The 25,930-nt window shown below is 30.7% G+C and overlaps 1 protein-coding gene across 2 annotated transcripts in view; it reads left to right on the forward strand.

Moving 5' to 3' along the window:
* Abd-B (Homeobox protein abdominal B) overlaps positions 1 to 25,930 on the forward strand; it is a 74,443-nt gene that overhangs the window by 28,892 nt on the left and 19,621 nt on the right. The window contains exons 1-2 of one of the 2 annotated variants that reach the window (XM_085207803.1): positions 615 to 878; positions 14,280 to 14,342. The gene's annotated coding sequence lies outside the window, so the exon portion shown is untranslated. Of the gene's footprint in view, positions 1 to 614; positions 879 to 14,279; positions 14,343 to 25,930 lie in introns of those variants that run through there. The other variant, XM_085207804.1, reaches the window with a different exon arrangement.

The following is a 25,930-nucleotide window of genomic DNA, read 5'->3' on the forward strand; positions in this document are numbered from 1 at the left end:
AGATGCACTTTTATGAAACAAATAAAAAATTCTTCATAATTTGAAAGCTGCAGTAGGTACCTTAAGGTGCTTACGCAGCTTTAATGCTGGATTAAATGTATTTTGTGTAAGTGTATTATAATATTGTGTATAAATTATGTCTTAAGAAAACTAAATAATTGAAATATTAAACCTATTCTATTCTTTATAGTATTTTATTCCTATTCTTTATAGTATTTTTCTCATAAGTTACCTATATAACGCACTTATTTGCATCATAAATTTTTGCATTCTAGTCATTTAGCATTATTCTGTCCTTATTATATGACTTTTCAGTTTGTATAATGTGTTTTTGCATAAGTAAAAGTAAAAAAAAGAAAATTAAAATTTATTTCAATTAACAATGACAACTAAGTACTTATAGATTCGTAACAAAACAATTGTAGGTACATTGTTGGTATTATAGGTTAAATAGAATTAAGACGTTTCGCAAACCTCAAGAAATATTGTTCAGAAGTTGGACGTTCGTTACATTTACATGGCTACTAGCCTATAAATAAATACCGGCTCACGCACACGTGCGCAATATGACGTTGTTTTACGTTTATTTTATTTTTATACGCGTTGGTGGTGGTGCGCGTGTGGCCTGTAATTTCGCGCAGCTCGCGGCGCGCAGGCGCGTACGCACGGACCAAAATGGCCGCGGATTACTAAAACGAAGATTAATTTGTGTGATTTTAAGTATTAAAAACGAATTATTTCGAAGATTAATTAATTTAATCATTAATAGATATAGCTTTGTTTCATCAGAACATTTTTCTTCAGTGGAAAACCATGGAATAGTAATGTTGCGGCCTTGTAAGATTTTCTTCTATAAGCATAGAGATTATTTTATTTAAGTAAGTATACCTACATATATTTTATTTTTTTATATGCTATGGAGTTTTGTCTATTTAATGAGAATAAAATATTTTTCCCGCTAAAATACCAGCGACCTTTGAGTTAAATTAAAATATTCATTGGAGATACTATTATTGTGTCGCTCAAATAGTGCTGACATAAATTTAATCAATTATAACTAAACTTTTAAGTTTTGATTGGTAGGTCTTAATACTTAACGTTACCTTAATCGGTTTTTTTTTAAGAATATTTTTTATTTTTTATAAATTTTATAACCGTTTTGTTTTTCTAAAAGATTAACGTTAGTCATTTTCCCATTAGTCATTTTCAGCTTTATTGAATTGTGTTTCATTTTGTAGAGACAGAACTTGTTTATAAACGAGGCCGTATGGCCTTTGAAATAAATTTGTTTCATCCGTAGTCTGTTGGGTGTAGCTACCTACTATTAATACATGGCGTATAGGATGGACATGAACCTAACCACTACATATACCTACCGTTAACCTATGCCGTTAATTTTCACTTTAAAATTTTCTTGCTTTATATAATTTAATTCCTAATTTTTTTTTTAAATACAATTATTAATTATTAAATTACAATACCTACAGCTAAATGAAAAGTTTGAGGCCGTCGTGGCGCTGGGAGCTTAGGTGGAAAATGGGGAACGGAGTGTCTTAACACTAGGTAGAAAAAAAACATATATAAACACGTCTATCGTGACTAAAAAAAATCTAAGAAACTTATTAATTGTTCTTTATTCACGACTTAACTTCGTGAGTGAGATACGGAAAGAAACATCGCCGTCGTGTAGCACGTTTACATGAAAACTCGATTTTTTTACTGCATATCTCTTATACAGTCAGGTATAGTATATAGCGTTATACGTACCTAGGTACGTGCTCTACAGTAAGATATAATATATAGCTATACCTACGTGCTCTATTGTGGTACGGCAAAATTTTTATCGCAAGCCCGTTATCGTGGCCGATCATAAATTTGTTTTCAAATCGTGAGTCGCCATTTCTGGCGTAGCTTCAGTGCAAGCTCATGTACAATTTTTCTTCAACACAAATCTAAACGTTAGAAGAACGGAATAAAGCTTAATTTGCTATAACGTCTAATCTTTATTTGACACGTTCGGGAATTCAAAGGGTTTATTGTCGCATTGTACGTAAGTATTTGAAAATGCACGTTAAATTCGAGGCAAGGTTCTTAAAATGCCGGATTTATTTACGGCTCAAGATTTTCGTAGTAAGGACTTGGGTGAAACTAAGAATGATAAATTGTCGATGAAAAAGATTATCAATAATACTATTATTAATAGTTATCTTCAGCTTCAAGCTGTATCCCTCATACAGCAGGATAGGCAGAGGAAAGGGATATTGTTTAAGATATCTTAAGCATATGTAGGCTTATGATAGCTTAAGATATGCTATCTTAAGCTATCTTAGTAGCAAAATTCAATGCCACTTAGGTGCCACAGCGAAGAAATAAAAATATTAATAAATAATAATTTATACCCTCGAGTGGAGATCGAACCCACAACTGTTGCGTTACACACGTTTTTGTGCCCCAACGCTACGACGGCCTCATAATATTATATCTTTAGATTTTGATCTAGAAGATATACCTATATAGATGAAATACAAGAAATATTTTCTCCAATTTACACAAATAATTAAAAATATTTAAGAATATCTATAGCTTTAACCATTGGATAAATGATATACTAGCATTCTAAATAAACAATTTCACATATACAATGTAAGCTGTATATATTTGATATCATTCATCTGCCTATATTTGTTAATAAATTGAGGATGAGTAAGATTAATCGTCAAAGTTTATTAGTACAACCAATAACAATTTATAGCTCTCAGTAAGTCAATTACGCACAAATAACTTTCTCAATGATGTTTGCACGGTTTGTATGTATTTGTGTGAAGTTTTATTATAAAAATGTTATTAAAAAAAATGAAAATCGATCTGGTTTTGAGGCAAAGCGCGGCGTTGAGTTCTGGCACTCAACACGCAATGCCTCCAGAACTCGACAGAATGTTGGGAACGGAATCTTAACACTAGGTTCCCTCTGCCTACCCTGCTGTGTGCGGGATACAGCGTGAAGCTGAAAAAAAAATTAAAAATTCTGAATTTCGAATTGATATTTAATTAAATCAATATAGTAAAAACCTATATTATTAGGTATTATTTTAAAATAATTTCTTATATTTTATAACACTGCTATAAATGTTAATTACAAACCACGCCCCAAAATCTATTTATTACACTGTAATTACAATCTATAGCAAGATACAACTATACTATTCATTTATATGCTAACAACTGGATAGCCTTGGCCATAACTACAGTGAAGAAGTCGCTTTACGTAGGTAGGTTCTTCAAACGGCATATTTACTTAACTTACAACATTTATATGGATATATTTAAATATCTTCCATATTTATAAAAACCTAGTTGACCGCAATGACAACAAAGGTATCCATTATCATATAATGAATACGTAATTAACTATTTTTAAAAGTTAAATATTTTACTAGCCGTATCTTTGACATTGTTAGCAACATTGTTTATAGATCTTCTTTAAAATATGAAAATTTCGATTTATTGTTGTTTGAATGTTATACGTTTGAAAGCAAGTAGCAAAAAATTTCTAAAAGTAACTGCTGAAAGCGATAGCTTATTTAATATTTAGTATTTTTAGTATTAATCGTAGATAGATATCATCCAATTAAAGAACTTGCTGTTCCTTCTTATCATATACCTATGTAGATATATAATGATACTTTACATATTTCTAACATGAATTTTTAATAATTGTTTTAATTCGAAATTAAAGCAATTATTATTAAAAGTTTACTGCGACGAAAAAAAAATATTTTGTAATTTATACTGGAGTCTACTAGTCCTGTAGTAAATACTCTTATATAAAAACTTCAATTCTTTTGTATTGTAATAGTATTATCGTATAGAATATCCTGTCTAAATAATTAAAACATAATACATTTTAATAGGTATTTCATTGAATTCAGAACATTTTTGATGTTTGTATTCTATTGTAATTTTGTATTAACATAATTATCACTGTTGTACCTCATAATATAAGACTGGCTCTTTCAATACCGAAATGTTATGAAAGAGTCAAATTACACATTTTTTTAAAATGAATATTTTATTATTTTTTTATTTTATTTAAGGGTTCTTTGGTACGAAACTTAATTTAATAAATAATTAATAATTTGAGGAAAAAAATCTTCATTTCTTTAATTAAAAATATATTTTTTGCTTCATTTAGTAAACTGGCTCTTTCATGCCACTTTTCCCATATCTACATAATAAACAAAAAGCTGATGTCATATTTCTCGCTCCAATATTCCCTACATACTAAGAATCGTAAATCATACCCGCAGTGCCCGCAGTACCTCTAATTACGCTAGACTTCTCAACGATAAATCAAATAATTCAGCTGCGGGCAGTTTCCATTTTATACTACGGCATATCGTAAAATATGACCGAAACATCATTTTATAGTAAAAAGTCTATATGTTTCAACAAAATATGTTGGATAAAAACTTTATATGATATTAAATGTGTGGATACAATTGTCAAATTGAATGTAAATATAATAAGAATGAAGTATAACGATATATAGATATTCAATTTCACGCTGTATCCCGCACACAGCAGGGTAGGCAGAGGGAACTTAGTGTTAAGACACTCCATTCTATACTTTCTGCAGAATTTTGGAGGCATTGCGTGTTGAGTTGCAGAACTCTACACCGCGCTTTCCCTCGATACCAGAACGAAGAAATGGAAATAAAAACGTAATTAAATATTTCACTTCCTCGAGTGGAAATCGAATCCACAACCGTCGCGTTACATTCACACACTTATGCCGCTGCACCACGACAGCTTCTCAGAATTATATAGACATTGACTATTTAAAAGCTTTAGTTTTGTCATCTTAATGGATAAATACCTACTAATTTTTTAACATTGTGCTTTACTTAACCAAATAAATGATGGATGTGGAAAATGTGAGCCATTTAGAATTTATGGCAAAAGTAATTTAATTTTACATTACAAATATATATCGTGAATATTTTTTGCACATACTTACTATATATTTGAGATTTTTAAAATGCAGTTCTACTGTTTAAATTTTACAAACGCTTGTACGATTATCACGAAAAATTTTTTCAGGTCAGTTTTATTTTAGTTTATTATAGACTATAAGGACATCTTCAAGCCATAGATTTCTATACCATATGTTTTTCTCTATTAAAATTTCTATGTATTGTTATTATTTAATTATATTTTTCATTTTTATTATTGAGGCTAGGCGCAGAGGCACAAGCGAGCGATTGTAAATGGGACAAGTTGTGGTTGTGTTTGATTCTCACTCGAGGAAATGAAATATTTCATATTTTCATTTTCTTGCTTTGAAATATTTCATATTTTCATTTGACAACAAGGCAAAGCGCGGCATTTGGGGTGGCGCACCCCACTGGCGGACGGCGGCCAGTTAGCAAGCTGCTCTGAGTTGCTTAGCCCGTTCAGATGAAACTTTACTACATCCAGTATAACCAGTATAAGTTTAATCAATAAAGATTGAATTCTATTGAGTTCCGCCACTCAACACGCAATGCTCTCAGATTTCGGAGAAAAGTCAAAAACAAAAATGCTTTAATGGAAATGGAATGTCTTAATACTGAGTCTCCAGGTTATCCTGAATATAGCAGGATAGGCCTTTGCTACTATGCTTAATATGCTATTTATGCATATAGTTTTACGGTGGACATAGCGAGAAGCTAAATGCATAATTATTTATGCTATAGGTATATATCTAACTATTATTAGGTACTAAGCTTATGAAACATTAGGTACGATAGTGAATAAGAATTATTATTTTTTTCTCTTAACCACAAAATATTTTCAATCAAACTCCCATACCCTCCTTGATTCTATACTACCATTACCTCGAAGCAATAAACAAGATACTAAAGGTGGCACATATAAAGAGATCTACTTTACATGGCGCTGATAGCGTCATCGCCTGTCGTCGACATAACCGATAAACGAATCGTCAACTACACTCAGCCCCACCACTATCGTGACCGTAAAACCGTAACTATCCGGCAACACGACACACCTGAATATAAATCACAACACTAGTAAGGCACTTATCAAACTGTGTATGACACGATCGCGCTTTACGAATTCCTTTCGTGCTCACGTTCCCGATAGTCGTTCGTACGTTCTTGAAATATGCAAAACGCACGCAATGACTGCTCGGCGATAACGTCAACGGAGAACTATTTAGATGCAAATATTTTGAGGCTTTCGAAACCGAAATCATTTTCCTTTCCCACAAATACCAAAATATTGTACCGAAAATACCATATTGATGTTCAAGCCGTATTATGCTAATTCTGCCCTTTCAAATTAGACAGGCGGAATAATATAAGCAATGATGTTTCATTGTTTCTTCGAGCTATTTTTTATTTGTAGATACAAAAGAATAATTTGGTTAACGCGTATCGATAATTTATGAAAGGTTATGCAATTATTCGTTCTTTTGTTAGGACGAGGCTGCACTTTCGGTTTCAGGGTACTCATTTGCATAACCGGGCAGTCACAATACCTGGACACCCATTGAATAATCCTTTTCGTTTCACTTTTAAAATGGGTGCATTGTTGACATTTTGTACGAGCAATAAATAAATCAAGCAGTTTATATCCATCGTATGTATGTATGTAGCTCGCATGTGGTGCCAACATTGTATAACAATGTAACCTTATACTCGTATATTAGGAGGATTTCTTTTTTGTAGCATATCTATTTATAGGATGTAGTATAAAATTCATATAAAAAGGTTTTGTATAGAGATTATAATTATTGAAATATTTTTTTATAGATAGCTAACTAATTTGTTAGAGGTTTCAGTACTTTTAAAAATGTTAAAGCGAATTCCACACATATGGACGAAAATGACTTTTATTTTAGACAACGTATTAAAATTGTTAAAGTAGTGGGTTTTGACGCGGTTTTTAAGAAACATGGGTTCAAATTGACATTTGAAACCATGATAAACAAAACAATATTTATAATAATTTTGTCTATAGATTCTTATATAAGAATGAGATGTAACTCCCTATAAGTATTACAGGCTGTTGGGATAAATCAAAAGTGAGGAAGCATTTGTTTTGTTTGATATTAATGAAACTATTGTAATAAACGATGAAGCGGTCATTGATGGTAAAATGGTTAAAATAAATGCCAATAACCACACGTCATTATACCGTGTAATATCGTTTTACAACTTAAAGGCAATAAATAAATTGACTGCCGTTTGTACATTTTATTACGATTTAAAAGTCGATGACTGTTTGAAACGAATAATTGATTTATGTCGGTTATTAATGTAAATTTGATGCTGTGTTAAGTAATAATTATTTCATTATTAAACGTATAATAACCTATTATGTTTTGATAAAAAAAAAACGTTAAAATATCGTTTAAAACCGTTTATAAGAGTCTAGAATAATATTTAAAAAATCTTTCACAATATCATAGTTCTAATTCATAAAAGAATATAATGGCTGTACAGCTTTATAGTGTAACAATTAACAATCATAAATTAACATATAATGAAACGATCTACGTAATACAGATTAAATCTAAAACCACCTAAACAAAATGATTGTAATAAGTATATCATAAATTTAAGTTAATGTAAAATGCAGTAAATTAGTTTAGTATTGAAATAAAATATGGCCACAATTACCTGGTGAACCATAATATAAACCGAAATATATGAATGGTAATACATCACACTTATATGTTAATGATCGGACTTTTCTACAAATGTTTTAGTCTTTTAGTCGTTGAACACGTGTTAATAACTAATAAAACAGTTTAGTGGTACATAAAAAGTTGGGATTTATAACGAATAACTTATGATTGCTCGACGCGTGCCGCTTTACAATGTGATTAAATCTAGGCATTTTGTATGGCTCGGGTTTCATTTACTTTCACTAGTGTTTCGCGATTATTACTTCCGAAATCGATGAATCGAGTTTAATAAGTGTTTTAATATCGATTTAGTTTTATGCTGCTTTAATATTTTATTTTATTGGATGCTTTTAACACTGTTACGCACTAAGTTGATTTATACTGGCTTGCCTAATCGTAAAAGCTTCTCCATTTCGTTAGCTATAACTGTTTAGCTTTAAAGTAAATACTAGCGGCCCGCTCGCGATTACACCCGCGTGAACTATGTTATTATTAATTTCTGTCTCCATGACTACGTCCTAGTGACGTCTATGCAAAATTTGAGACTTCTAGCATTTGTAGTAACGAAGTTTCATACAAACTTTCGACCCCAAAAACAACCCCTTAGAAGTCGAATATTGCAAATTCCCGTCTTAGCGAGCACCTACGTTCTATAAGTAACTCCTATGCAAAATTTGAGATTCCTAGCACTTGTAGTTTCTGAGATTTCGTGATGAGTGAGTGACCTTTCGATTTTATATATATAGATAGATATGCAAAGCTTTGTCTTTAACAAGGTAAGATACCAATGTGGGAATACTTAAAATGCATCAGATTATAAAGTCAATGTTGCATTATGTGCTACAAGAGTATGCACTCTCATATATCGTATAAGTATTCTGTCCTCCAATCAGAGAGCGGGCCAAACTGGTTCCTTATTCGGGGGATATCGATAAATTTTATTCAGCTTTATTTTGATAATGTTCTGAACTGTATAGAGCGTAGGCGGTAAATGGAAATGCCTTAACAACCTGTTTAATAGTACCAGACTGCAAAAACAACTTTAAAAAAAATGTTAGATTTTTCGGAGAAGAATCTTTTATGAGTACATGTTAAGCAAATGTGTTTTACAATGATATAATGAATAAAACTTAATGAATCGATATAAATACAAAATATAAATGAAAGTTATAAAATAATCGATTATTTTTTGATAATTGTCGCAATGCTTTTTTTTAAATATTGAATTAAGCAGGTACATGATAAAAATGTAATAACAAAAAAATCTTGTTTGTATAACATTTACCTAAATATATTTCGTAATAAAGTTTTTTTGTCACGTTTTTAATTATTTAATTATTTTAATAAAGCTTAGAAGTGTTATACCTACATAAATTTAAGTAAAATAAATAAAGATTATTTAGGTTCGTCGCACTGTAAACTCCTACACTCCTACACTCGTGTGAAGGGACATTTCGGTGGCGTGGGATTCTGAGACGGGTTGGTCTGGCGGACGAGCCGTAAACATTCAGAATTAGTGCTCGAAACTAACTGGTAACAAAAAAAGTCGTTTAAATTTAGACGCCGGGTAATCTGTATCCGCTGCATATCTTCTTAGATTTTAAGCCGGTACTTTTAAGGTGATTGGCCGGAGACATGATACAGGCCTAAGAATGAAAAGGTAAGGAATTGGATTTATTCCTTTAAGCTTTAGTTTATTATTAGGTACGATATTGCAATGTGAATATTTATTTAGACTTGTTATATTTATTTGAATTTTTATCGACTCCGTACTTAGCTCTATTTTAATGTTCCCATTTGTATGTTAATTTTGTTACATGGAACATTATAAAAAGATTATTTATTTACCTACTTGTTTCTCGCTTTGTATATAATATAACAATTTCCTAATCGCAACTTGATGTGCCGTTTACTGTAGTATACGAGTATATGGCATGACTAGACAGCATAGGCTTGAACTTCAATGGAAAAATAATATTTATAATAGATACTTTTACAGTTACGGCAGTTTTTATGAAATATATACCACATACAACACGTACCTACCTACTATACATAATACTACACTTTTTCAGAATAATATTGCATTTTTTTACGTTTTGTCAAGTTTCTTTTTACCACTTGACAACTGTTTTGTGTTTAGTAAAGCGTAAATAAATAATTTATTAATTAAACCATGTTACTAAGATAATAGAAAATCTTCTTACATGTACGTAGGTACATTGTACATTTGCGTAGGGTATTTTTTAAATTAATAATAATATTAATAAAAAAATTGGTGATTATTCACCAGAACCAAATAAATTTATAATGACCCTTCACCCTCGTCACTGAAAATACTCGAGTGATCACTTAACTATATAGGCTGACAGTGAAGAACGGAACCTACCTACCATAATTTTAGCCCACTAAAATGGCAATTTTAATTTAAAATAAACAAGACCGAAGAATATTACCATATCGAGAAATAAGTTAAAGCAAGATTACATAATTTTGACGTATGAAGGGTAGGTAATAGTTTTTAATTTTCGAAACACTACTCAATCATATCTACCAGTATAATTTAAAAGAAATAATTTTAGACAACATAAAACTACCTATAGCTGAAAAGATATCTATATAATATATTTTCCAGTTTCGTTAGTCGTTACTAAAAGCTTCCCCTGCACTTTCCACCGGTTTACGTCTCTCGTGGCCAATTAGCTGCCGACTACAATTACATGGACACCAGGCTATTAAAACTTTTCCCATCAAACTATCACACTGAATTAAAACATAGAATACCCCTATCTTTGATCCGGTTAGAATTTGATTTAATTTTTATGGAACCTATGAAAAAATTACATTAAAGGGTGGGAAAGTATGGCAAAACTGCGGGTTATTATGCTTTAGTGAAGGGATTGACCTTATTTTATTTAGGGAAAAATGAAAACTGGCTTAATCAATTATAGCTATCATTGTAGATATTTTTGTTTATCATATGAAAATTAATTTCAAATGAATGAATAGATAAACGTGTAAGAAAAATTTCATTTAATAAACTTTTTTAAATTTATTTTATTTATTTATTTACTTACAAACATAATTTGTTTCATTTTACTAAATTGAGGTTTTTTTGTGGTAATCTAAAATTTTTGTACGGAATTCTTCGTGTGAGTATCTACATGCTGGCTATACGTATATAATATGAATTATGTATGATAGTAGATTCTTGTTGCCATCACAGACCATTACCCCGGAACTATGCATCGACCAAAATTATCTATAACAAAGAGAGCCGGGGGAGAGCGACTTTTTATTATTTATGTAATATTTTGTAATTTTTAAATCTGAAGGGTGGTTCCCCTCGCTAAAGGGTGGGCTTTGAATTAATTTATTGTCCTTTGTAGATAAACATATCAATTTGTTAGTGCTTTGTTAGCGGCATAAATATGTGATACAATTGTGGACGAGGATGGTCTCAGTGTTGTTGATGACTCTTCCTGGAGCGCTTGTTCTCGAATTGAGTGTCACTTTATAGCCAAGTGAAAATTTAATTTTATTACAATATTGGATATTATTAAGAGGAAGAGAAAAGCTTAAGCTTTCATTAAGGTATGTTTACATGAGATTGTCTATTCTTTTGTCAACAGATATCGGATATATGATTTTAAAGATAGATAAATAAAAGTTTTTATTGCACACTTGAAAAGATACCATACAGTAAATTCTTAAGAAAAAATGTGCAAAGGCGGCCTTACCACTACAATTGATATATTCCAGGCAACCAGAGTACTGTAGTTTATATATTTTCTAAATAATAATCTATTTCTTAAAATAATATTTATAATGTAATATGATTAATATTAAAGTTTTAATAGGTGTATATTTATTGTTAGAATATGTACAGGTAAATGCAGCTTTCGATTGATTATTTTGAATAGGAGAATATAGCTAAATGCAAACATATATATATGTAGAGAGCAGCTAAATAAACCAGCCTCAATGTTGTTTACACAGCCCCTGCAGCCAACCATGCGTATCCGCCAACCACTTCCTCGTGTAAAAAATTGGAATACACAAGTAATACTGAAACTACGAGCAATTTTATTCATGAATCGATTAGAAAGCCGGCGAATAAAATCGATTTTCCCCCAAATTGAATACCCATAAAATGTAGGTAGCAGTTTTAACGTCCAAATTGTTTACATGGCGGCGTCACGAGTGTAAACGCTTGTCGATAATTGATGATTTGATTTACAACATCACTAAACAACCGGTGTTTAGACGAACGATACGGTTGCCTTTGAATGGAACGAATCGCACGCCTTCCTTACGATATTGTAGGTATCTAGTCCGCGTCTATTATGAGGTACGCGCTTGCTCTACGTATAGGTACTTCCTTAATATTTACAGTTATACAGTAATTCTAAAGGAACTTTTAAGGCTTTTTTAAGGTGTATAGCAAACGTACACTTAAAATGTTGTCATGAAATCTCGTTGATATAATTCACGTAGTGATTTTGCTCACTAAAGCTTTCATTTCTTAAATATTTTTCCTAAAATATATGGACTTCAGTAATATTAGCGTGGATATGGACATTTTCATCATCTTTCTGTATTCTTTATTTTTTAAATATAAAGATTGTTATTACCAAAAGTTCATATGGCTTTGTCGTAAAAAAATATTGAAATAACTGAAACAATTTGAATTTGGGTTAACTCAATATTTAATATTGAATTTTACTTTGCTTCTATGATATTTAGCTAACAAAACATTAAACATTTACTTTACTATAACATATTTTTTACTAACCCACAGTTATTTCATTATATAAGAAAAGCGGTTACATAAAACTTGCCGATTATACGCGGCATTACAAAAACAATAAGCAGTAGCTCTTATCGGCCGCCGTATAAAATATCAACAAAATCCCGATAAGCCATTAAAAATGCGTAATCAGGCAATTTAGAGGTCGTCGACCATGTTGCACTCGTAACCTTCGGTACTATAAATTTTATTCGATAAACATTGGAACAATCGAGTCGTTGTAATGTCAAAGATTTGCGGTAGGTTATGGACTATTGTGACTCCTTCCGTGTGCTTAAATGCTTTTTTTATGGTGTGGGGTTAATAATAATTAAGGCTTCACGCTGTTTCTCGCGCACAGCAGGGTAGGTAGTGAGAACGTAGTGTTAAGACACTTCGTTTCCCAGTTTCAAATTCTGGAGGCATTGCGTGTTGATGGGCAGAACTCAACGCCGTGCTTTGCCTCGACACCAGAGCGAAGAAATAGTAATATAAACGTAAATAAATATTTCACTTCCTCCAATGGGGATCGAACCCAAAACCGTCGCGTTACAGTCACACACTAATTAAGGCTTTCACTATAATTGGTGGAAATGCGTAATAAACTTTTATAACTTGTTCTTTCAAGTATTATTTGACAGTAGTGATGCGTTAAATTGCGATTAATAGATGATTAGCCATCCTGGGCCGCGTTTATGGCGGTCTCGTAATAAATTTGGTTTATTACGTATCAATCATAGCGAGTGAGGACGCGTGCCCTCTCTGCGATGTGACCTCCACGACGCTGTCTACTAAATTACTTTTTATTATTAGAGATATAACTTCTTGCAACGTTGCTGGCCGTTCTTGGTGTATTGTAATGCTAATTTTTTGAAAAGATTATTTGGGTTTTTTTTCGCTTTTTGTATTATATTAATGAGGTACAAAACTTATTGGAAGGCGAAAATCGATATCTATAAATATGTATTTAGATTTCTTTAGTAAGTATGGCGTTGAGTTTCACCACTCAACACGTAATGCCCCGAGAATTCGGCGGAAAGTGGGGAACGAAAGTGTCTTAATGGGAACGGAGTGTCTTAGCGTTAGGTTTCCAAATTCCCTCTACCTACCCTGTTATGTGCAATGGATCTAACGTGAACCTATAAAAATATATTAAAAGAATTTTTGTAAAAGTGAAATGACCCCTTGTCGTCTAAATAGGCATAGTAACTTAATTAATATAAAAGCATGAATTATTACGTTACATTTATCGCTACAAGTAAAATATTACAGTGGGTTGCTAGCGTAAAAACCCCACTGTAATCTCACTTCAGAAATATATTTGATAAAAGTCATGGAAGCTGACGTCATAAGGTAGGAGGTACTTGTAATACTTAGTCACTCGTTTATTACGGGCATGTGTTTCTTAAAGAAAGGCCATCGTAATTTTCGAGCGACCATAAATTTACTGCCATTAATATTTGCTTAACTTACCATAAATTCAAGTGGCGGCTAAGGTAAGGTTCAGCGATGTGCACTTAGTAGAGATTATCGTACGTTGTAAATAACCATATTTAGTACACGAACAGGTTTATTTTATAAGGAACTATAATCGTTGGATTCTACCTATTGAAGCCAACAAAATGAAATACGAAGAAAATATAGTATTTTTTTATTTTTAATATAGCGGAAGTCGGCTATTTGAATTAAATTCAAACATAAAAATAAATTTAATTTATTTAGATTACATTTTTCTATAAGTAGGTACAATGGATATATATACAATAATAATATAATAATGAAATACTCTTGTTTCAGATCTCATCAAAATGGTTTAAGAAGGGGACTCATACTGAAAAACTATAAATCGTTGCCTAAAAGGTATGTGTCTCTATTATTTTTTTCTTTAGATATTGTTTTTTGTACTTCTAAGGCATCTCTCTATATTCCTTATGAAGATTTTTAACCATTTTAACATTTTCTTTTGCTTTTTTTATTTAATAAGTACTTTATTTTTTATGTACGCAATAAAGAGTATACATCTATCTCTATTTATTATCTTAAAAATAACAGAATTTATAATGTCACATCCAATTCAACAATCAACTATCAAAATTTTATTTCAACTAAAATATACAAATATTTCATACGAAATAAAGTTCCGCCATGCTTTAAATTTTTCATTCCCCTACTCAAATAAAGGAATCCAATCTGCTATCGATACTAGTATTCGTATGAAAGAGATAACAATACAATCTTGTATCCACAATCTCGTATAGTTTTCTACGGGAGAGACAAAGATGGCAGATAAACAATCATGGCCGCGATCAGAACGGGTATGGCACCTAAATTTTTGTTCACACACATCAGTTTATTTCGGTGTGTGTGTTTATGTGTGTGTAAAATTCCACTTGCACGAGGGAGGGTCTTAAAACCAGGTGTCATAAACTATTGGAATATATTTTAAGATATTGTTATTTAATAATATATTTTTTTCATTGTAAAGAAATATAATATAAAAATTAGTTACAATGCAATAGGGTAGTCTCGTGATGTATTTCTTCAAATTTACTTTGAATATTATATATTATGCTGAAGTCAAATATTATTTTATTTAAAAAAATATGAAAAAAAAATTTCACGGTTTTTTACAGTCAAATGCAAATACTTGTTCTAAATGTACAAGTCAACTCTTATCGACGTTACAGTAGGTAACATCAAAAATATTTTATCAATCCGTATCAATAGCTTGCAAGAGAGGTGAATTTAACCAAATAAACTTTTTACTACAAAATAATAGATTTAATAGTAATTTTTCGTTTACGTAGGAATAAAACAAATAATTATTTCGCTTTAAATATATTATTCGTATAGATTTTATTAAGATTCAAATGCTTTTTATGATTATTTTAAATAAACAATATTTTCATGATATGATGTATCTACAAATAAACTTTCATACGATGTATCTCTTACATAAAGGTTAAGAGCATCTGCCCTGTATGGAGCCTTCGATGAAGTTCACCTTATAATCGAAAGATGGCGCTGAAATATATTTTAGATTAGAGTAAATATTTTTGTAGTAATTGTAGATAAAAAATGTCTTATTTAGGTATCTCTATTACTTTTTATGAAGTTAACAAATAAATAATAAATTACTTTATTCTCCACACGTAAAATAAAAGAATATGAAATGAAGAGACATTGTTAAACTTTTAAAATTATATAACAAGTGAGTCTATTTCAATATTATAGAAAACTCTTTGTGCCTGAAATAAATATTTATTTCTACTTATAAATTACATTTAAAAATAAAAGGGTAAAAAATATTACTTAAAAAAATACCTTCTAAAGTTTAGAGCATATAAAATAATATATAATGGAATGGAAAACTTATTGCAGTATACATATAACTATACTTTTTTATATACCAACTTACATAAAAAATATATGTTTAAAAATAATTTTACCTACAAAGCTTAAATTTTTCACGCAAAGCATAGTAGTAAAAGCTCGCAAAAGTTCGGCGACGCCCTCATAGATGGCGTTAGACCGAGAATTTAGATAATGTTGAGTGAAATATTTTTTGTAAAATATTTCTTAAATAAAATTTACAGCTTAAAAGGACGCTTTATGCATATTACATGATGTAAGCATAGGAAAAATTCCATAAACACTATGTTCTTCATTATTTACACATTACTTAATGACCATATTCAATGATGAAGTAACTACGATAATTTAATTTTCTGTTCAAGTGGGATTTGAACCCATCATTATTTTCTCAAATTTGAATTTCTATACACTACCTTTTGCCACTCAACACGTAATGTCTCCAGAATTCGGTAGAAAGTTGAGACCGGAACGTCTTAACACTAGGTTCCCTCTGCCTTCCCTGATGTGCGCGGGACACAGCGTGAAGCTGATTTTGATTATTGTTATTTTCTCAGATCAAAGTAAATAGTCAGGTATAATATCTCTATCTTTCCTTTCCTTCCTTTTACAAAGTACCTTACGACATGTGTTATATTGTCACACAAACATTTTGAATTAGATAGGCATACTGTTATGTAGATTGAACCAATATGACCTGTAAAATTAATTAAATACATGAAAATACGGAAAAAGATATGGTATTTTATTTTTACCATGTGTGTGGTCGCGCAAGGTGTAGATAGGTATAGGTACTGTACAAATGTCAAATGGAATTAACGGTAATTATAGGTTTAACGATGCAAACGAGCATGTAATTTTATTTGTTTTTTTTATATACTCGTACATATTTTTTTAAAGTTTTATATAAGTCAATTCATCTTTACATTTTTTTTAAATAATGTTACTAATACAAGTAACTTACGTTTGTTTATAATCGACTCTACATACCTAAACGCTTTTATATTTGTTATGATTTAAAAATTTAAATAAGTACCAACATGTTTTCTTAAATAGGTCCATAACAAAGACACCAGCTATAAATGCAACTCTTCTCAGAAAGGAACTGGCCCAATTTTGTATTAAAATTCAAATTAGTTTTTTTGCTAGTAAAGAGAAAGCGCGGAACGTCAGTGCAGTTAAAGATTTTACCCGTGAAAGTAGTGTGTTGTGCTATCTAGGAATTTGTTTATTAAATATATAGTAAAATCATATAATATAAAACGGTAGCAACATGCCACGAATCAACGCGGACGACTATTGGAGCTACGCCAAAAAATCATACGGTTAGCAAACCAGATGGTGGTGGAAGATGTATGTACAAGTTTCTTTATTCATTTTCTCTATTAAGACATGAAATAGTAGGCCTTTAATATAAATATAAAATAAAATAAATGAATCCACTACCAGTTTAGAATATACGCTAATTAAAAAATACATATTAATATTTGAATTTATAATTTGGAACATTATAAATAATCATTAATTTTGACATGTAATTATTTATTGAATGTGTCTATATAATTCTATACAATTCTATAATTTACGTATAATGGATATAAAGTGCCTTTATTGCTTTTAAAATTAATTTCACAAATTAGCTTTTGCAAGTAACATAATCACACGCGATATCTAGCGCGGTTGGATACCTACGAATAAGTCGGTATATAATAATTCTAAATGGTATATGTACAGCAATTAACTGCACTTATTAGATATTAACATTTATGTACTATGATTATAATTTATATGCTATTAAAATAGTAATTTGTTTTGATTTAATTTAATTATATATAAGCATACATACGTGTAAAGTCATTTTACTGTATTTTCTATTCCAACAAAGCATTGTATAGGATTACGAAAGAATCTTAACTAATTCCAGCCTTTATAGCTTCTTAATGGATGTTGAATTAAATTATAAATGTTAAATACTCTATCAGAATTCTTTCTGTGTGGTCTCTACATACTATTTTTTTTTAAAAGTAACTTATTTCTTTGCTTATTGCGGCTCGTCTCGTAATTAAGTTTACGGTGAGTTAACTTATCGCAAATATAATTCGCATGTGAACAAATTATAAATTATTTACTAATTACGAGGTCTTTGTTTTTAAAAACATGACGTGTAATGTGTGTTTCTTGTTTAATTAAGCAATCTCATTGTTTTATAACGCGATAATGTTTATTATTTGGTTCGTCCATTTTACTAAAATACTTATATATTTTGAATTGACAAGTATCGCCGATAATACTTATAATTTAATTTTTTACTATTTTTTCAGTAAACATGAAATAAATTTTGCAATAAGTAAGTTTAAATATGTAGAGACTAAAATATTTTTTTAAAAGATATTTTTTAAGATTCAATATTTAATTTAAATAGCTTCAAGATATATCAAGCTCATTCCACAGACGTTCCATTCTAGAGCACATGAAATGTCACTATTTACTAGTACAATCACGGTCATTCAGAATTTAGACGATGATGCAATTGGTGTTCGTATACGACGCGGGTGTTCCTCGATGAAATATGCGTCCGTCTGTTGTAAGTCTTTACGGCCCCCTTAATAAGCCAGGCCTTCTGTTCTTGTTCAAGAATTGGTACAGCTAATGAGATATCATTTTTCAATGTATTGACAAAAGAGAATACTTAATTTCGTATAATATCAGAATAGTTGATGTTAGGATAATTTAAATAATTGTTAATGAAACTCAAATAATAACCTGTTCAAACTTTTATTTTAAATAAGTACTTTAATGACGGTTTGGCGAATATCATATTTCAAAAGGGGTTAATTACAATTGTAGCTAACTGAATTGCGTGGATTTCTAAATTTTTTAGGATATACAAAATTCTAAATTATAAATTTTTTAGGATAAATTTTTTAGGAAGAGTTTACCCGAATATGCAGTATTTATCAGTATAAACTTTGCTTATTATCACTGATAAGAATTTTGTGCCCATTATACATATGGCTTAGAACATTTCCCAACCCCAAAGCGTATTATTCATTTGTACCTTAAAACACGACCAATTCACTTGAATATTTCGTTTAGATTTTTATGTGTTTCCGTACAAGAGGGGGTGTAAGTTCCTTGTAAGTGAAAACACATCGGAAGCGGGAAAATCCTTGCAATAACAATAACTCATACAGTTTCACGCACCCCCCGCTAGATGCCGCTGCGGACATAAGTAATCCATTTATTCTCGGGGCGAACTTTATGTAGCAAACTCTTAAGGGTATATTGTTTTATATTATTACTCTTAGCTAAATATTGCCGCTTCGTGTTGAGACAGACGCCGACGGGATTATGGAGATTTTTCTCTTGCCTCAAATGTACCTAAATGTTGTGTATTTTTTGTGTTGAAGTTTTAACACAATTGTTTTAAACAAAAATGTTGGAATCTTAAATGTTTATTTCTATTATTTATTTTTTTTATTAATTATTTTCATTATGCTGGTACTAGACTTAAATGGAAATGTTTAATGCATTATGATTTTCTTTTTTTGACGCCGTCGCTTCGTGGAGCAACAGCATAGCATTTGATTAATTTATTTTCACTTTCCCGTCCTGATAACAAGACAAAGCGTGGCGTTAAGTTCCGCTGCACAACATGTTATGTCTCGAAAATTATATGAAAAATAAGGAAGAGAATGTAGTAACCCTAGATCAGTCTGCCTATCCTCATACAGGATACAGCATGAAGCTTTAGAAAAATAATAATAAATTGTTTTCTAGAGAATATTTTCATTAAAATGCGAATAAAGAACGTTTCTGAGTAAGATATCTGAAGAATTTGCGAAGTCATTACAGTAGGGAATCAGTAAAGTTTGCTGGCCCGGAATTTTGCGGATAAGCGTCTTAATTGGATCGCTCGGGAATATTTTGTAATTGTAGCTCGCGGCTAAGGAATTTAGTACTTTATAATTATAAGATATGCTGATAGGAGAACAGAGAGAAATGAAAATATTATGCGTAGAATATATTCGAAGATATATTATACATTTGTTTTTAGTACTTTCATTTCCTTTGCAATTGTAACCAACCAACTAATTAAACAATAACAATAAATTAAATCTATTTATTCAAAAGTTTATGAAATGTGAAATTAGTTCGTTCAAAAGGTTTCGTATAAAAATAAATTAAAAGTTGAAACCTTAAAATTCTATTAGTGAGAAATTTAATCAAGACGAAGAATAGATTAGAATTGACTTTTATCAAGGCGTTACTGGATTTTTAATTAAATTTTAAAAAATGTAGTAAGGAGGTAGGTTTATTATATCTTACACTGTAATCTCCCAAACAAAAAATATATGTATAGGTAAGTTACGATTTAGGATACCTATGTGGGTACTGTATATGTGTTATTTGTACTGAGTAATTTAAGTAGAAAAGTTTGCGATTCTCTGAAAATAGAGCTTTTGAGAAAGAGTTCCGTCCCGATAGTATCGGATAACAAAGAAACTTTTTTACTACCTAACTTCTCTCGATCCGTCTCTGCTATTCCAATTTGAGAAAGGTGGCAGTAAAATCTTTAACTTAGCTTTATATTTACTGGTTGTAATGTTACCTACGCCATCCAAATAAATATGTGTGGAAATAGAAATATTAGTTATTATATATTACTATCAATTTAATTTAAAAATAACATTAAAAAGGTTCCTCTTTTATTGTGTACCATTAACGTAGGTATATATATATATATATAAGATTAAATGATGTTTTTCCACCTTTTCTCGTTTTATCTATAATGTTAGGTCTATCCCAGCCTAATTCGTTTTGTCCATAATATTATAATCCCACTTGGTGTCGGCGGTCTCAATGTTTGAATTTAAATTGGTACATTTTATAATAATGACTTTGTGAGAAGCCGCACCCTAGCCCTCATTTCTTTTACTCTTTTTATAATGTAATTTTCCTAAATCACCTTTGATAGTCGTCAGCCCTCCAACCTGGTTATTATTCCTGATACCTCTGGCGGGACGGAGGTTTTTATTTATAAAAGCTATATTATTTTTATATGTTAAAGTCTACTTCTTTATAAATAGCTAGCAGTTATGATATCTACATATGTAAATACATTTTTTAATTAACTTTAAATAACCAATACATGTATTTATATGAAATTATAATTTATGTTTCAAAATAACGAGGAGAAGGACATAAATTCATTAGTTGCTTGTCAAAATTACATTGACATTTCATACATTTACTTAATGAAATATTTCTCTTTTTACTATAATTACATGCGTACGCGCATAAATAAGTCAACGAGGGCTGAGCGCATCATCCCAGGAGTCGTTCACCCCGAACATCTGTTCCAATATTTCAGACTTATCAGGCGTTCTAGTAAATATCCACTTGCACTTACACTTGGCTCGTTATCTCTCTATTAGAACACATTAGCTTGCAGTAAAATCTAGTTTATCATTCTCATATAAAAACTTAAAGAAATAATTTTTATAATGTTAATTTCAATGCCACGCTATACTTGCCTAACTACCTGCCTACTTTAGGTTACAAGGGTCCGACAAGAGATTCTGATTCGATTCCCCCATCATAAAAGAATATTTTTGTTTACGCTACTGCAATAGAAATAATTAATATTTAATTATTATTTAAATTATTTATATTTTAATCTTGTTGAAAACGAAAATACTCTATAATAATATAGATAAAGATATTATGACAAAAAAAATTAAATTCAATTCAAATAATGCAGTTGCGTGGGTTTATAATACAGGAGCTCCATCCAAGTACGAGTTGCAGGTATACAGTCCAAGCTTCATAACCTTGTCCACGGTCGTCCTTAATCAGATATAATAATAGGGACTGATAATACCCATAGCTATCCGCCATGTTATACTCTCGGTGGAATGCCCTGATTGGCGGCCGAGGCAACATGGTTGCCGCTGTGTATTTATAAAAGGTGCTCGTTTGTATGGACCCGTTTCTTCTTTCTGTACGTCTGGTTATCGTGGTAGTCTGCAGTACGTTTTGCACCTTATTATTTTTGTTTTAAAGCTCATTATTATGTGTTATAATATTTTGAAGAAATAAACAATATTATTAAGTTCTTTGATATTATTTTAAAGTATTAAATAAAATGCAGGATATGATTTTCTTTTTAATTCTTAAATGAAAATTAATTAAGATCATGTAAATATTTTTTTTCATAATAAAATGTAAATATTTTTTTTGTTATATCGACTAAGTTTTTAGATATGGATGTCTCAATAGGCAAGTTTATTTTAATTTAGTGAGCATACAGGCTAAATAAAATTTAATGAAGTAAGCTTTTAGATATTTGATTAAACAAAATGTTAAATATTCCAAGAAAATAAACCTATAGACAGTCCGTTCGTAGCAATCGCGTCATGTCGCTTATTTTCATCCAGCGGAGAGCTCACAAGATTTACGAGCACTTAGCCGTTCACCGATTCGGCACATTCAGTCTCCACAAATATAACTGACAATCTTCTGTCTCGTAATTTTACTGAATTAAATCGATTGTTACTAAAACATATTGACAAGGAAAATTCTTTTGTACCTACATAATATACCTAATATTTTCTGTACGGGTCGCAAATTGGTGGCCTTAGAGGTTTCTTTCTCGTTCGTTTGTCTCGTTTCTCAATCGTATAAATTTGACTAAATAAAATAAGCAATAAAGCTACCTTTAATAAAGAATATGAAACATTTTTACTCTAAACACATCCAAAGCTACACTCAAATTTTATTTGATATACCTATCTCGTTCCAAAGTTTCTTATTTAGAGCTGCAAGCTTTATAGGCACGATCTAATATAATCCGGGCCTTCATTTAGAGAAGGTGCGGTCGGGCTTACGCCGTCCTCGAGTTACGTCCAACCCGGCAATTTCATAAATACCACCCGAAACAGTTGAGCAACTCCTCGTATCCCCAAATTACGTCTTTACGTATCACATGCGTAGTAAAACGTGCGGGAAAATAATTTTGTTAAATGTACTTGAGTTAAATTATACATTTAGTAAAATAACTGCTGAGTTTAATTCAAAATAACAAATATATATTGTTCAAAGCAAATATCCATCGATTAAAATAATCGATATTGATGAAAGGTCAATAGTAGATATTACGTAAGCTTTTTTCCAAACAATTTATTTTTAAAGTTTTACCTACTTTACACTATTCAAAACCTTATTTTGAAATAAAACTTGTGATATATTTATCTTTGAAAGAAATCTTTTTTTTTATAAAAACCCAAAAACAGAACGAATGTGTCACAGGGTGGCCCAATTTCACCAAGTAATTCATTCATATTCATAACTCCTTTCACCCTTTGTTGAATGTTACGCAACCTGTATTGTACTTTTGTACCCTTTTGTTTCTTTAATTTTTTTCCGCTATCTTTCATTCTTTTGTTATTCAAAACATTTTCAAGTTTATGCTTTGAGACTAATTGTGACAGTACTTCTGTTTTTTTTTCTTATTTTATTATTTATTCAAGAAATGACCCGTAGTTCAATGCCAGAAGTTGTTTTACCTACCAATTATAGTATAAATAACTATTATATTAATAAAACATAATTTACTGAACATATTCTCAGTAAACAAGTATTTTCCATATATTTATTTAGTAATTCTAAGACAAGATATATTATTAACTAAATCGTTTTAACTAATAGATATTGTAATGGCTTAAAACCAGTATGCTGTTTCTAAAATTTATGTTGATTAATAAAACATTTTTTTTTATTTTTATTTTTTAAAACAACATGTTTTATACGATTTTGAAATATCTAAAAAAACTATTTCAAAGATTGAAACAATTTAGTTTTTTATGAATTAATCAATATTTAAATATGTCAATGTTATATATTATATACATATAATACATCCCAAACATTGCTTCCAGATATCTAAAAAAGTGTGAATATGTAAATGTCAAACCCTCAGCTCAGGATAGAATGTAACAAAAAGAAATAGAGTCTCCACATCCTCTTATATATGATAAAGAAATGATATGCCGAGCGAGTTCTGCAGATAATTGCTAATTTACATTTCTATATTGATAACTTGGACCTGGATGGCTAAATAACTGGTTTTTACACTTGCCGTATAAGATAAGATTAGGGCACTTTGCTTTTAATTGAAGCCTTATGTAGCTGCATAAAATGAACTCATCTCATGCATTTACTTTTGAATTTATTTCGATATATAAATACAAGTTTTATAAAATAATCCAGATGTCAGTCATGGCGCAGAGGTGATAGTAACGCGACAGGTTATGGATTCGATTGCCGCTCGAGGAAATAAAATATTTATTATTTTTATTTTATTTGTTTTGATGTCTAGGCAATGGAGTGTAATAGCACTAGGTTTCCACTGGCTACCCTCCTGTATGTGGGATACAGCGTCGTGCTAGGAAAATAATAAAGATTAAAGTTAAATTTTATAAACATATCCGATCTAAGGTCTAATCTAATGGAGTCAAAATAAACATCTTTTTAAAATGAATTTATCTGTTAAATTGCAATATGAAGAGGATCTCCTCCCTGAATAGCATTTTTACAACAAAATTTACGTTTCTTAGCATAATAATTACGAGGGCGCGCGTTTTGAAAGCTTTATAAAATGATTGTGGGGTAAAAATACAGCGTTAGTAGATAACTATTTCTGTAATATACAGTCTACATAAATTACAATTATATTAACAAAAAAAAATCTGAGTTGAAAAGGTCAGTCCTGGTGCAAGGGTACAAGGGTGTGACGGTACACGCGACAGGTTGTGGGTTTGAATCCTAATCGAGGAAGAGAAATTTTTAATATTTTCATTTCCTTACTATGTTAACAAGGCAAAACGCGGCGCTTAGTTCCGCTACTCAACACGCAACGCCTCCAGAATTTGGCCAAAAGTGGGAAATGGATGTGGTAATGGGAACGAGGTGTTTTAACACTAGGTTCCTAGGTTCCGTCTGTCTACCTTGCAATATGCAGAATACAACGTAAAGCTGAAAAAAAAGGTTGAAAAAAAAAACTTTTAGAAAGTAGTAAGTAGGTTACGGTTACTTACTTCTTTGTAAAATCAAAAGCTATCTACTTTTTACTTATATTGATAGAAATATTCGTTTCTAAATAAATATCAAAAACAAATACATTACCAGAAGCCACATGTATATTTAGTTATATATATCTATATAACGTTATATTTTCGAGAATCATGTCGTCAAGCCTCACAAACTTCATGAATCCCAATGTCCCGGAAAATATAACAAGGCGATTTATATTCGGGGGTGGTTCGGGCTGGAGTTTTTCTATCAGAAATCTGGTCCGGTGTGTGCACTATATAAAATGCCAAAGTGGGATTTACAAGTTAAAACAGTTTGTTTTAAATAAACTATTCTTAAATATTATGGATAAAATAAAAATCATTTACACAACTCTCCTTAATTATGCTTTTCTTCTATCCGTACAAGATATTTACTAATTTTATTTTATAAGTATCAACATTAGAATAAAAAAGATATAATAAAAGTATTAAAAAAATATTTTTATCATTTGTAAGATTTTCTGTTCTTGCATATAATACACATGTTGTGTATACCTACTCTTATTATAACTTATATAAACTAAAGTTAGTTTCATAAACAAGTGTATTTATATACATATGTTTGTTTTTGAAGTAGATCGAGTCGATCCCGCCACTCAACACGCAATGAATCTGGAACTCGGCAGAAAATGGGGGGCGTAGTGTCTTAACACTAGATCCCCTCAGCTTACCCGGCTACTTGCGGGATACCACGTGAGGATAAAAAAAATGATATATTAAAAATCTTATCACGAAAAACAGTTGCATCCTGCTAAAAGCAAGCCGCGAATGACAAAGAAGGGGGTGGACATTAAATCGTTCCTAATAAGAAACCACCGCCCCGAGACAAAAGCTTTGCGTTAAGGGACGCGTTATTTTTATACGGGACGGCCGCTGAATAACAATATCAAGGGTTTCTTCGTAAATATCTTAATAAAAACGTCGAAATAGTACGATTACATT

The sequence above is a fragment of the Heliconius melpomene genome, chromosome 3, assembly GCF_056956725.1.
Source record: "Heliconius melpomene rosina isolate 202511_hmr_F chromosome 3, ASM5695672v1, whole genome shotgun sequence".
In the NCBI taxonomy this organism is placed as follows: domain Eukaryota; kingdom Metazoa; phylum Arthropoda; class Insecta; order Lepidoptera; family Nymphalidae; genus Heliconius; species Heliconius melpomene.